The following is a 15,162-nucleotide window of genomic DNA, read 5'->3' as shown; positions in this document are numbered from 1 at the left end:
ATAAAATTTTGTTTCTCTCAACTAGCTTTTCTGTCTCTAACAATTGCTTCCCCTCCTCCCTTTTGGCTCTTCCTCCCATCTTGTTCACATATAACTCATAAAGATATTTTTAATAAAAACTCATGTAGATTCATGTAATTATAGTTATTAAATTGTTTAATGGTCAGACATATCTTATTTTAGGAATTTATATCTTTGGCTGAACACATTTTTACAGAAAAAGAATTAGTTTGGTTAAGATTAGCTATTAACAGATACATTAAAAATACCTCTTCTCTCTAGGGATCTTTATCTTCAGATGATTTCCTCCTGGGTGTAAATGTGCAAATGTATCTTAGTAGTTAAGGTAATAGTCACTGTTATCTGACTCTGTAGAACTGGGCAGATTACTTAACCCTTTGAGCTATGTTTTCCACAAAGGAAAAATGGTAGGACTATTAAGCGATTTCATTAGGTGGTTTTATGACAGAGAGGTTGGGGAAGGTAACTGGGTAGATAAGCTGTTCAATTCTGACAGTGAGATCTGGTAGTGAATCACAGTTCAAAGAGAAAACAGAATTAAATCAACTTGAATGTGGGTCTAAATATGTTGACAAAGGAAAAGGCCATCTATTTGGGCCAACCACTGATGTTGTTGGTAATTCCGAGAGAATATAATGGGGATTCATGGCAGGAAAACAAACACCTTTTGACTTGAAACTGCATTTACTTAGAGATGCTTCTGTCAAACAGACATGTCCTCAATCATATAGGTAACAAGGTATAACTGATCACATTCTCTTGTTGAGTCTTGATGCCAGCACACCGAGAAAACTTTAATTACATGGTATAGATATTTTGCACATCTTTTCTGGAGGAATTCTGTGTCGAAAATAAACTTCAAGGTAATCCTGTGTCAACAGTGAACATTCCACTACTTATAGTCCCCTGCAGGTGACATCTTCTGATGCATCTGAACTTTTTATGTACTAGTACCATAGAGATGACTACTTTTCTTGGATTTACCCTTCAAAGACAGTGACAGAGGTCACTTTTCCAGAGTCCTTTCTTTATACTTATTTTCTTGTCATCAAGCTGGATTGAGTGCTCAGTATTAGTGAGAATTTTACATATAGACACTTGAAACACTGTAGATAGTACAAGAACAAAAGGATTTATTAAGTGTTTTCAACAGCTCACAGTATTCTTAGGAGTTTACAATATTTTCAGAAAAACTGAAAAAAGTGACTGTCAGTTAAACTTTCAGGAAAACTTCTAAAACCATGGCACAGACCAAGGTCAAGGGTGCTGCTGCCTCTACATGATTTGTAGATCCAATAAACTGCTCCTGTGGTCACTGGTTCCATTATAAGCCACCTTTGCCGTAACTGGGTGGTTGGCAAATTAGAAAGCCACACGCTTTGTTGAGAAGCTGTCAGAACCAGAATGGCACAATTCCTGCTGATGTATATTATCAAAATAGAAGTCTTCTGCCCCTTGTCATGCTTCTCAAATAATTCAGTTCTTTTTCAGGCTTGTAGAAGCACATATGATTGGTGGAACCTAAATCATGTACAGAATCCCATTGGGATGGTACAGTGAAATATTCAGGTTTTTAACTACCCCAACTTCCCTGTGTTGTCCATAAAGAATGGCAGGTCCAGGGGCACCTGGATGGCTCAGTGGGTTAAGCATCTGACTTTAGCTCAGCTCATGATCTCATGGTTTGTGAGTTTGAGCCTTGTGTTGGGCTCTGTGCTGACAGCTCAGAGCCTGGATCCTGCTTTAGATTCTGTGTTTCCTTCTCTCTCTGCCCTTCCCCCACTTGTGCTCTGTCTCTGTCTCTCAAAAATAAATAAATGTAAAAAAAAATTTAAAAAAAAAGGGCATGTCCAGAAAGTGGTGACCACACAAACTTCCACATGCCCCTTCATTGTGCTCACTAGTAATTTTTATATAGCACTTACTGTAAATGATCAGAATTGTAACATCACTGTAGAGTTCTGTAATTTTTAATCAGTTTAGATAAGCAGAACCTACCTTAAGTAATTGCTATGATCTCAAATAAAATCAGTACATAAAAATACTTCAGCAAAGTATAATCCCCACATTAGAAACACCAAAGTAACTATTATTATGATTACTACACTCTTACTTGTATATCTATCTATTCTAGACTGCAGATTCCTTGAGGATAGTGACTCTGTCCTTAGTTTTATCTCCCAAGACCTGTCAGAGTATCTAGCACATACTAGGTGACAAATAAATCTTAGTGGAAGGAAGATTGCAGAAGTGCAAGTAAGTATACTCTGTGGGTTACCTTAGAGATTACTGCCATGGGGATACTAAGTATTGCCTTGGCTTTTATTGAAGGGTCTTGAATTTTACGAAATTAGGACAATTTACATGGATAATGAAATAAAACTACTTGCTTTTGTTTATTTGCAAGTCGAGTAAAAACATGGTTTATGGGTATGCTTTTTAAAATAGTAGTTATATACTAAAAATTGAGCAGACTCTTCTGTTAACTCACATATTACTTAATTAGTAATGTTAAAGAAGGCTTTACGCTAATCATCAATACATTTATCAGCATATTATGAAGCTATTTTCTGAAAATAAATTTAGCCTGCAAGGTGCCCTATTATTTATTATTCCCAAATCCAGTGGAACTTAGTTTGGTTTGTAAGAGATAATACCAGCTGTATTTTATTTAAATGATTAGGTGGGGGAGATTTTTCACCTGATATTATGAAACTAATGTTTGAAAATCTTGAAAAATTGTGTTTATTAAAGATTTCCTTAACTGACATTTTACACTTTTTTGAGTTATTACTCTTGTTCTGGATTTTATCTTTTGTAAATGATTTTGTTCTGATAGTTTAAATCATTCTAGCCTCTTAAAGTAAAAAGGGATATTTGACCATGTGTTGATGTCTTATGAGCATTCACATAATTTCTGTCAGAAGGTTTTCTAGTCTCTGCTGGACTACTTTCCTGAAACATCTAAGAGAGGAAATTATCATCTCACCATGCAGACTGATTTCCCACAAAATTTCATGTGCATAATACTCTTTCTTGAAAGACAATGGAAGTCGGTTTTTCTGTATTTCACATATGTTTGTCTCATTTTACTAAGAAATAAAGGCTTCGAAATATTTCACTTAATCTACAATGTATATATCACTTTCACTTGTTTGAAAATAGTTTCCAATATATCCAATGTTTTCCTATATGTTGGTAAATTCTACATTAAATATTCCTTGAAAATTTATTGTTCATCTGATCCTCTTTCCTGGCCCAAGGCCTCCATTCTCACATTCCAGGCAAGGACATTCCTTTCCTCAGTAAGAAATACCCCCTTCAAAGCCTCTATCTAGGAAGTTTCCTTTAGGATTTTGCAACAAATTTTAGCTTAGTTCCCAACTGCGCTATTGTTATGTACATAGGAATTATATGTCAACCTTTCAACCTACCTTGTAGAAACGACATATTTGATTTCAAAAAATCGGGCATCACCCCTTCCTCACTGGCACACTGGAAACTGCCCAAGCAGGGCAAAATCTTCCTCCTTTCCCCTGGCCCTCCACAAAGGGCCATAGAGAAGAGGCATCTTGGGAAAAGGATTCTTTATATCACTATAAGGTCCAGGGACCAATACAAAACTGTACACATTTGATATGAATAAGAAGAAAACCAAAAAAGACTTTGAGATTTGGGCTGCAGTGAAGAGCATTGCCTATATTCCAGAATGACATGTAGAAGGTGCATAAACAGTAAAAATCGAAAGAGAACTACAAGAACTTTATAACCTAAAATTCTATTTGATTAATTGCTTATAGAGTCCAGGTCAGGAATTGTGATTGGAATCCAACAGTGGTGACTACTTGCTTTAAGAAAACAATTAATATAGTCCATCAAATATTAATATTTTTGTTTTCAATGAAAACGTCTCAACACAGCATTTGAAATGAACAGGATAGAATACAAAATCACTCAAAATACAAAGAAACAGGAAAATCAAAGCAATTTTCAAGGAGGAAAAATGAAAACATGCCAATAATGACATAACTAAAATATCAGAATTTCTGGACAAATATTTTAAAGCAATTATATTATTATTTACATATAATAATATATATTTTATATATCAGAGTATTATAACAATTCTCTGAGAAATGAGAGAAGGCATTCTTGAAATAGAAAGACAGAACTCCCCCCTGAAAAGCAACAGAAGATGTAAAAAGAACCAAGTGGAAAATCCATAACTGAAAATATAATAATAGTAATAAGCAAATTCTGAAGAGATTCAATAGCAGAATGGAGATGACAGAGGCAAGAGTCAGTGAACTTGAAGGTAGATCAACAGAAATTATCAACCTGAATGACAGAGAGAATAAAAAACTGAAAGAAATTAATATAGTGTCAGGTACCTACCAGGTTATATCAAAAGGTCTAATGTTGGTCTCATTGGTATTCCAGAAAGAGAGAAAGAGACTGGTATGTACACACACACACACACACACACACACACACACACACACATTCCAGGAAGTAATAACATAAAACTCCCCAAATTTGGTGAAAAACATAAATTTAATAACTTAGTAAACTCAGTGAACTCAAGAGGATAAATTCAAAGAAGTCCACACCCAAACACATCAAAATCAGACTACTGAAAACCAAAGATAAAATAGAACACACACATATACACATGTTATATATACACACAAAGTAAATAATATATGACATACATTAAAATATATAAATTTCTATATGCATATAGAAGACATCTAGGAAAAAGCAGCACATATCCTATAAGGAAAAAAAGGTTCAAATTATTTCAAATTTTCCACCAGAAACAATGAAGGCCAAAATTTAGCTGAACAACACATTTTAAACACTGATAACAATGATAGAAAGAAAAATGTTACCTCAATCCTACATCTAGCAAAATGATATTTCAAAAAAGAATCCTGAAAATAAATATATTTTCAGGTGAAATAATAACAGAAATAAACACTTAACTCTTATAAATGAAGAGCACAAGAAAATGTACATATATGGTTAAATAAAATAGAATTTTTTTTGCCTCTTAAGTTGATTAAATTGTGTATGGCTACTGAAAGCTAAAATTATAACACTTTCTAATGTGAATTTCAATGTAAGCAGATATATATGACAATATCAGAATGCAAGAGGATGGGGTGCCTGGGTGACTCAGTCAGTTAAGCATCTGACTTCAGCTCAGGTCATGATTTCGTGGTTTGTGAGTTAGAACCCCACATTGGGCTGTGTGCTGACAGCTGAGAGCCTAGAGCCTGCTTGGATTCTGTCTCCCTCTCTCTCTGCCCCTCCCCTGCTCATGCTCTCTCTCTCTGTCTCTCAAAAATAAATAAAGGTTAAAAAAATTTTAAAGAAATGAAAGAGGGTAAAGATCTATATTTAATAAGATTTATTTTAAGGTTAAACAATAATTCTAAGGTGTTTGGGTAAAGCTTTGTATGTATGTTGTAATCTCTAGAGAAGTAACTTTTTTTGTAAAATACAATGGACATATTAAAATGGAATTCTAAAAACAATTCAAGTAACTTTAAAAAAGGAAGAGTAAAGAGAGTAACAAAAAACAAAACAGAAGGGACAAAATGAAAACTAATAAACTTATAAACCTAAATCCCACCTATTAGGGGCGCCTGGGTGGCTCAGTTGGTTGAACATCCCACTACGGCTCAGGTCATGATCTTGTGGTTCATGACTTCGAGCCCCACGTTGGGCTCTGTGCTGACAGCTCAGAGCCTGGAGCCTGCTTCAGATTCTGTGTACCCCTCTCTCTCTGCCCCACCCCTGCTTGTGTTCTGTCTCTGTCTTTCAAAAATGAATAAACATTAAAAAAAATAAATCCCACCTATTAACAATCACATTAAATGTAAATGATTTAAACATATCAAATAAAAAACAGAGACTCCTAGTTTGATTTTTAAAAATATCCTTCTATGTGTTGTCTACAAGAAATACACTTGAAACATAATGGTCTAAATGAAAATATGGTAAAAAAAAAATACCATTCCAATAGCATTAAAAAAAAAACCCTCAAGTGTCTTTATAATATGAAACAAAGCAAACTTCAGAATAAAGAAAATTATTAGGGACAAAGAAAGATTAGAAAATAATAAAAGCCTATTCATCAAGCATATATAATAATTAAAAATGCAAATGTGTCTATATATAGAATTATAAAAGACATTAAACAAAGCTAATAGATTGAAAAGATTAATAAATCAGTCTATAATTACACTTGGAGACTTCAATACTCCTTTTCAATAATCCATGAAATGAAAACTTAGCATGAATGACGTAATAAAAATATACGGAATATTCCATCCATCTAAATAAAATGCACATTATTTACTAGTACTCATGATACATTCACCAACATAGACCACATTGTAGGCCATAAAACATACATCAGTAAATGTAAAATAAGGGGATTTATTGAAAATATATTTTCTGAACACAAAGAAATGAAACTAGAAATCAAAAACAAAGTACCTGGAAAATGTCCATCTTTTAGGAAATTAAACAATCCAAAACTAAATAATCCATGAATCATGGCTCAAAGAAGCTAACGCAAGGGAAATTAGAAATATTTTGAAAATAGAAATAGAACACATAAAAGTTTATGAGAAAGGGGGTTAATATCCAAAATATATAAAGAATTGCATGACTCAACACCAAAGAAACCTTAATGATCCAACTAAATATGGGCAGGGGAGCTACATAGACATTTTTTTCCAAAGCTGACATACAGATGGCCAATAAGCACATGGGAAGATGTTCATCATCACTAATCATCAGGGAAATGCAAATCAAAACAACAATGAAATATCACCTCACACCAGGCAGGATGGCTAGAATCAAAAAGACAAGAAATAACATGTTTTGGTGAGGATGTGGAGAAAGGGGAGCCTTCATGCGCTATTGGTGGGAATGTAAACTGGTGCAACCATGGTGGAAAACAGTATGGAGGTTCCTCAAAAAATTAAAATTAGAAATACCATATGATCCAGTAATCCCACTACTGGGTATTTACCCAAAGAAAACAAAATACAATTAATAATTCCATACAATAGCCAATGTATGGAAGCAACCTAAGTGCCCATCAACAGATGAATGGTTAAAGAAGATGGGGGGGGTGTGTCTGTGTATACACACACACACACACACACACACACACAGATATGCACACAAGGTAATATCACTAAGCAATAAAAAGCAATGAGATCTTCCATCATATCACCTACTTATGTGTTAAGTACCTCCCTTAAAGGTAACAGCATCAAACAAGGCATGTCTGATCTCTAAATGCTAGTCTAAGATAGTGTTGGTTAATTTGAGATACAGTATTATTGAATATTTTTAACACATTAAATATTCACCTCTATATCTATCGATAGCAGCATACGGTTCTCCATGCAAACATCAAGAATGTAAAGAAAAAAAATAATTAAATGCCATCTGATGTGTTATACTCTCAGCATTCTTCTGAGAGTTATCCCATATACTCTCAGCATTCTTCTGGTAGAGTTATCCCATTTTAGAAAAAAGTAGAATTAGTGTACACATCTTTCCTGACTGCATTGGTGATCGTACCCCTAGGACTGATAACACAGAATGAAAATAATTGTTGGGGAAGACGATGAGTTTAGTTTTATATGAAAAGCTTGGATATGGCAATACATCCCATAGATAGCTAGTTTAGGAACCTGCACTTACAAGGGGCCTAGAAGAAACAAATGTGGGTGTCACAATCTTTGGTGGGCCATTAGGCATTCTGTAAGCCTAATGAAGCAATAATGGAAGGCAGGAGCATGAGTCTAGAAGAGTGAGGGTTTTCTTATATGTGTATTAACACGATTCCTATCCTAGCCTAATGACCCACGGACAGAAGGCTCTGACCAACTCAGTGGCTAAGACCATTGAACACTATCAGCATTCTGTTGAGATCTAGGGAATGGTGAAATGAAGAATCCGGTCCACCTTGATTCCTTGGTCTTGTATACATTATCTCAAGTTTTTATGTAGTGATCAAATAGTATAATAGAAGTGAAAGCAAGTTGAAACCCAGTCTGATTTGTCATTCTTGCCACAGTTGTAATCCAGACCTACTTCTATGGTCTGGCCTAGCTTCTCATATTTAAATTCTTAACTATAAGCAAAATCATGTAGAGTGTGTGGAGAAGAATAAATTGAAGATAAAACTCTTTATGAAGTGCCAATTTTATTTTTAGAACTTAGATATTAATATGTTTATGGAGATCTATGGTGGTCCTGGAGGTATGCCTATCAGATTCCCTTAGGGAGTGCCTGCTATAAAGAGCATAGCTGGATGACAATCTCTAGCTACTGTACCTTTGGACCTGGAGCAGTCCTCACCTGTGTGACTGCCCCCCAAGCCCCATCATACTCTCTTGCTGCTCTTTAACAACTGTGTATGGTAAGTGTCCTAGTGGGAGTCCATCTCTCCCTGAAGCAGGATGGCTGTGACATGTATTCTTTGCTCCATTGGCCTGGCTTTCCCAGGGCTGCATTGCAGGTGGAAGCTCTTCTTACCCAATGAACCCTCCTTCTGTTCTTTCTCCTTTCCTAAGTGTCAGGTCTGCATTGCTTTTTGTAAACTTAGCACACCTACTCCTGCTCCACGCCCACTTTATCCTTCCCAGACATTTCTTCCCATTGATCACTTGCAGCTCAACTAATTCTGTCTTAGCATCTGCTTACAAGCTGTGCCAAAATGTGGTCTCCAGAATGAAAACAAAAGCAACAGTGTCTCTTTAACACTTATGATTGTATAATATAAAGGTTCATTTGCAAACACAGATTATCTGTGATGAACAAGAGAGTGGAGATTTTAGAGACTGAATGAAAATCCTATTTGTGTGATGAACTTACCCATTTCCAACTGTTTCTTACATAGAGAGTGGAGCTCTCTATGTATTTGTAAGAGTCATTGTGAGGCTAAAATGGTGTGAAACATGTCAAAACATGTAACAGTTACTAATTAAATATTAAGCATTCCTCCTAACACTATGCTCAGCTCCATTCTCAGGCTTTTTTTTTTTTTTTTTTAAGTCCTTTGGACATTACCTTAGCCCTTTATTTAATTCTATTTCCATAAAACTCTGTACTAAGTAGACTCTGTAATACCATTCTCCTTTGAGGGTGCAAAAAAAGATCGATGTAGGACTGGAACCCTGGACTCTGAATCTCTGTCTTGCTCCCATAGATCTTACAAGATCCAAGATATGCATATTTGAGCCTTGGCTTTATCTTTACAACAAGTTACTGCTGGAAGAGGCAGGCCAATTTTCCACAGAGGGTGAATTCTAATAATATCAGATTAGTAGAAAATAGTGGCATCTTAGTGAGCCATAGCTTTTTTCCTCTTTGTTGGTGTTGCTGCTGAAAAACATAATCTGAAGGTAGCTATTCTTTTCCCATTATTGATTTTTCTGTACTTTCATTATTTTGGATCAGGTAAATACTAGTTTCTTTTGTTGGTTTACAGAAAGGACATATCAAACAGAGATTTACAGCTTCCAAAGCGACCAGCCTTAAAGATAGTATTTCAATGGTGGTGAATAAACAGACAAATATCTAATGGGGTAAAGCCAGACCTTCTTGTTCCATTTGATCAGAAAGCTCCGTGTTAGTATTTATAAAAACAGAAGCTTGAAATATTTATTTTGGTAAGTCTGCACCTGGCTGATGTGCTTTTATGTGGTAGAATAATATAATAAAAAGAGCAAATGCTTTGGAGTTACAAAGACCTAGCTTTGAACGTGTACTACAATTTTTCTTTCTTTTCTTTCTCTTTCTTTCTTTCTTTCTTTCTTTCTTTCTTTCTTTCTTTCTTTCTTTCTTTCTTCCTTCCTTCCTTCCTTCCTTCCTTCCTTCCTTCCTTCCTTCCTTCCTTCCTCCCTCCCTCCCTCCCTCCCTCCTTCCTCTCCTCACCTCTCCTTTTCTTTCCTTTTCTTTTCTTTCCTATGTGCTTGTGTTTTTAAATTTGATGGGCCACAGTAGTTTTATTTAGAAAGGGTAGATGATTGTAGTGCCTACTTCACAGAGTTTCTATGCACATTAAATAAGATGATATGTGTAAAATACAAATACTCTTCCAGACATAGAATAAGGACTTAAGCAAGTTCTTATCACTAGGCTTTTATCAGTTCAAAAACATCCATTCATTCACTTATTCAACAAATGTTTGCTGAAGATTCCTTTTGTGTCATATGATAATCTAGATGCCAGAGTCCAGAGGTAAACAAAACCAAGAGATCTTGCTCACAAATAAATATTTAACAACAATATGTGATACCAAAGAGTAAATACATTAAGTGGCTGTAGACGGCAAGGTAGTCTTAGTTTAGATTGGGTTGTCAGGCAGTCATCATTGAGGATGTGACATTTGAACTAAGAAATGAATGACACGAGGAGGCAAATTGTGCAAAGAGAAGAGTGTTCCAGGGAAAAGAGCAAGTGCAAAGCCTAGAGACCACAGTGTGCTGCAGATATTTGAGAATCAGAATGCGGTCAAAGTGAAGAGAGTGAAGAGGGTGGCGCCAGGGTCATTGAAGACTAAATTAAAGAATTCATTCTAAATGAGATCAAATTCCCTTAGGGAATTTTGAGCAGAACCTGCCCAACCTAGCTTACATTTATAAGTTCTTGGTTTAAGAACAGACTATCGAGGGGTAGGAAGCTGGTGAAGGCCATGGAAGTAGCCTCAGTCAGAGGTGATGAATGTTTGGTCTGCTTACACTGATAAAGGCTGGTAGAGATTCTGGATGATTTTTAAAGTAAAGTGGATAAGAATTATCTAGTAGATTATATACATGTTCTGAGAGAGAGGACATTTAAAATGAAACTAAAATTATGTTTATTTTCTGAACTTTGAAACACATGCAAATGTTGAAAAACACTAGAGTGAATCTGATTCACTCATCATCCACCTTCTACTACTTGAACTTCACTCAACCAAGTTGGACACTCACTCCCTATGAATTACTTTGATGCGAACTCCAGGTATCTCATTCTCTGGAAATACCTTAATACATATTTCTTAAATATGAGCACTTGTTAAATATTTTAACCACAATATCATAAATTTAACAATGTTACTAAATTAACACACTATCACTAAATTAACAATAAAATCATCAAAATCTGGTTCATGTTTACATTTTTCTGAATAGCTTACAATTTGTTTGTATAGTATGTTGATTTAAATAAGGATCCTCTAAAATATATACATTGCAGTTTATTGATACACCTGTTAAGTCTCTTTTGATCTAAGATACAATTTTCTCTTTGTCTCTCCCTTTCCCTTTTCTTTTTCTGATTATAGTTCATTTTCCAATTATTCTGTAGATTGATAGGTACAGATTGAGTTTTTCTTTTTTTTTTCCTTTGGCTAGGCTGTTTCACAGATGGTTTGATTTATCACCATCAGGTGATAACCAATGTCTTGTTCTCCCTTTTTGTAGCAGTAATAGTCATTAATTATATCTATCAGATCCATTAATCTGAAAATTCAAATTTTATCTTCATTTTTGGCTAGAACGCTTTTGCCCCTCAGCACCTTTTGGTTACACAGAGATACAGATAAATGTTTAAATCTTTCCCTTGACTGGCTTCTAAGTGTCTTCTAAAGGTGATCAATGAGGTTTATGTTTATTTGCTTGAATCATTATGAACTTAAAACACATTTGATGCTCCTATTGTCCTGTCTTTTACCAGTGAGAGTTTCTCTAATTTGGCTCTTGAGTTATTTTCACCCAAAACTTGGATTGCTTCCAATTTTTCTGGCATGACAAAGTGAATCCAGGCCTATCAGGTATACTTCCTGTTGCAGAGTGGGAATTTGCCATTTCTCCACATAGTCCTAATTCTTTTTAACTGGAAATTATATTTGAAGAACATAATCCAGAATCTGAAGATACCATTGCCACTGGATTGTTCATTATTTCTAAGACTTTTTAGTGGATAGAGTTAAAAGCATATGTAATTTTTTAAAAGTTAAAACTACAATATGAGTTGTTACTGATACTTTCATTTCAAATTCAAGACTACAGAGTTTTTGCTTAATGTCATTGGTTTCTTTACTTTATCTCCTTTCAACCACTCTAAAATTTTGATTTTGATGATGTCAGTACAATACTTGATAACTCCCACAGCACATGTGCATGCACACACAATAGTCTTAGAGTCAAAGTACAAATACAAACTTCAAAGACATAATTACCAAAGCAGCTTAAGGTATTTTTGCCTCTTTGTCCTTAAGGAATATAAAATAAAATAAGTGAGTTGAAAAGTCACATGGAATATTTTTCTGGGTACAGTATGCTACTAAATAGACACAAGTTAGGTTCATTGGTTTAATCTGTCTTTTGACTTTCACTTATTGCTTTAAAAAAAGATTTAATTTTTATAACTCTGTCAAGGTTCTCATTACTCAGAGTAGTTATATTCCATAAAGTCCTCTGAAACATTGAATTAGAGAATACAAATCATTTCTCCTAAGGGAAGTACAGGGGTAGGTTCCTGTGTACCTCTAGTCATATTTTTTAGGAAACTGATCAATATATGACCTTGTTTTATGTGTGCTTTTTAAAAACACCTTATTTAATATATATTGTTGGTTCATTAACCTTGAACTCAGAGCCAAAATCAGTATAACTCATTCATGAACAAAGTTTATCTAACACATATCTTCATAGGGCACATCACAGCCTTCTTGTACTTCGGGACACTGCACAGAAATGCAGCACTAGGCTTAGGCTATTTTAAAAAATGAAATCACCAGCATAAAACACAAGAAGCAGAAAACATGGCACTAAATAGATCACAAAAAGGACACTTGTTTCCAGTATGAGAACTGAAATAAGAAGTCATTGCCTTGCTCTACTTCAGCTCAGAATGTGAATCATCAGGCTACTCTGTTGCTACTCCGCACATCTGAGACAATGACTGAGAAAGTTTTCTCTGGGTAATCAGTAAAACCTAGGAAATTTACCGAGAAAAGGAACACTGGGGAGAGAAAAAGATTTTGAATGAGACAACAAAACTGACGTTACCTACATGTTAAGCTTCAAATGCTTAATACATTTCCAATTGGAATGTCAGGTAGGGTATTGAATCAATGAGAAAGTTAGTGCTGGAGGTAAAATTCTAGGCATCATCAGATAGATGATGTTATCTAAAGGCATAAATAAGTCTGGATTAAATTACCAGAATTATTAATAAGAGGCCTATGTACTTATATATGAGACATTTTGACATTTAGGGGTTGAGAAGAAAATTGAGGGGTAGTGTGAGGGCATAAGAGAAATTCCTTTTATTGAAGTATTTTTTTTCTTCCAACATTTTATTTAAGTTAGTTAACATAGTGTGTTGGTTTCAGAAGTAGAATTTAGTGATTCATCACTTACATGTAACACCCAGTGCTCATCCCAACAAGTGCCCTCCTTAATGCCCATCACCCATTTAGCCCATCCCCCCTACAAACCTCCCCTCCTGTAACCCTCAGTTTGTTCTCTATAGCTAAGAGTTTCTTACGGTTTGCCTCCCTCTCTGTTTCTATCTTACTTTATTTTTTCTTCCCTTCCCCTATGTTCATCTGTTTTGTTTCTTTCTAAGAAAAAAATTATGTTTATTTTTGAGAGAGACAGAGACAGAGAGATCATGAATGGGGGAGGGGCAGAGAGAGAGGGAGACAGAATCCAAAGCAGGCTCTAGGCTCTGAGCTGTCAGTACAGAGCCTGACACAGGGCTGGAACTCACAAACTATGAGATCATGACCTGAGCCAAAGTCAGACATTTAACTGACTCATCCACCCAGGCACCACGCATTGGTTTTGTTTCTTAAATTCCACATATGAGTGAAATCATACAGTATTTGTCTTTCTCTGACTTATTTTGTTTAGCATTATACTCTCTTGCTCCATCCATGTCCTTGCAAATGGCAAGATTTCATTCTTTTTAATGGCTGAGTAATAATGTATGTGTATGTGTGTATCATACATCACATCACATATACATCTCACATCTTCTTTATCCATTCATCTGTCAGTGGGTACTTGAGCTGTTTCCACAAGTTGGTTATTGTAAATAATGCTGCTATAAACAGATGGCTGCCTGTTTCCCTTTAAATTACTGTTTTCATATTTGAAAACTACCTAGTAGTGAGATTACTGGATTATATTCAATTCCAGTTTTTAAAATATTGATTATGATATGCTTAATTGATTTTGTGACTCACCAAAAATCATAACATACATTTTTAAAATAATGGTCTAGAGTGTGACTATGGATGCTGGTGACCAAAATGAGGTGTATATAAACTGAAGGGCTCATAGATTTCTTTTTAAAGAAAATGGCAGGATTAATAATGGGGGGAGGGAAAGAATGGATGACAGAGACCCGGAAGGTGACTGAGGCAAGGAGGAAAGTCATCACTGAGGGGTGGTCATTGATTTCACAATGGTGTATTATAAGATTTTGGGGGGAGAGATGATCCTTCCATTATTGTAAATTTATTTATTTTTACAAATTCTATACTTACTGTGTGAACATATGATTGCCCTCTTGCAGTGAAGACACATGGAAATACTTTACTCAAAATTCCAATCCATGAGATAATCACATGGGGAAAGGAGTGCCTCTGGGATTGCATTCTGGAACTGGTTGGTATTTTTTATTTAGATAAAAGTATGGGTTTCTTAGTTTTTGTTATAAAAAGATGTGGTTTCTAGATGGATGCTTTAGGAATAGAGAGTGTCAAAATGCCCTTGTTCCTGAAAGAAATAGACTAGAGAGTGAAAAGGTGTCTCAAATACAAGAAATAATGTTAACTTTTAAACAAATTCCACGGTGTGCAAGCACAACTGTGTCCATTACTAACATGTTTTAGATTTATTTTTCTTTGCTTACTCCTTAGTATTCTACTGAATTAAAAAATAATTTACAACCAGTCTCAATTGTGCTAAATGAAGTAAACTAAAAGTTATTTATTTTTTCACAGCATAGGTTCAGCATAGAAAAGAGTATGGTGATGCCATTGAGGTCAAACAGGTGATGGTAATGATGCTGAAATCATGGAAACCAAAAAGAGAGATGATGATGCAG

This window comes from Lynx canadensis, chromosome D1 (assembly GCF_007474595.2).
Source record: "Lynx canadensis isolate LIC74 chromosome D1, mLynCan4.pri.v2, whole genome shotgun sequence".
Lineage (NCBI taxonomy): Eukaryota > Metazoa > Chordata > Mammalia > Carnivora > Felidae > Lynx > Lynx canadensis.
This window is presented reverse-complemented; position numbering follows the sequence as displayed.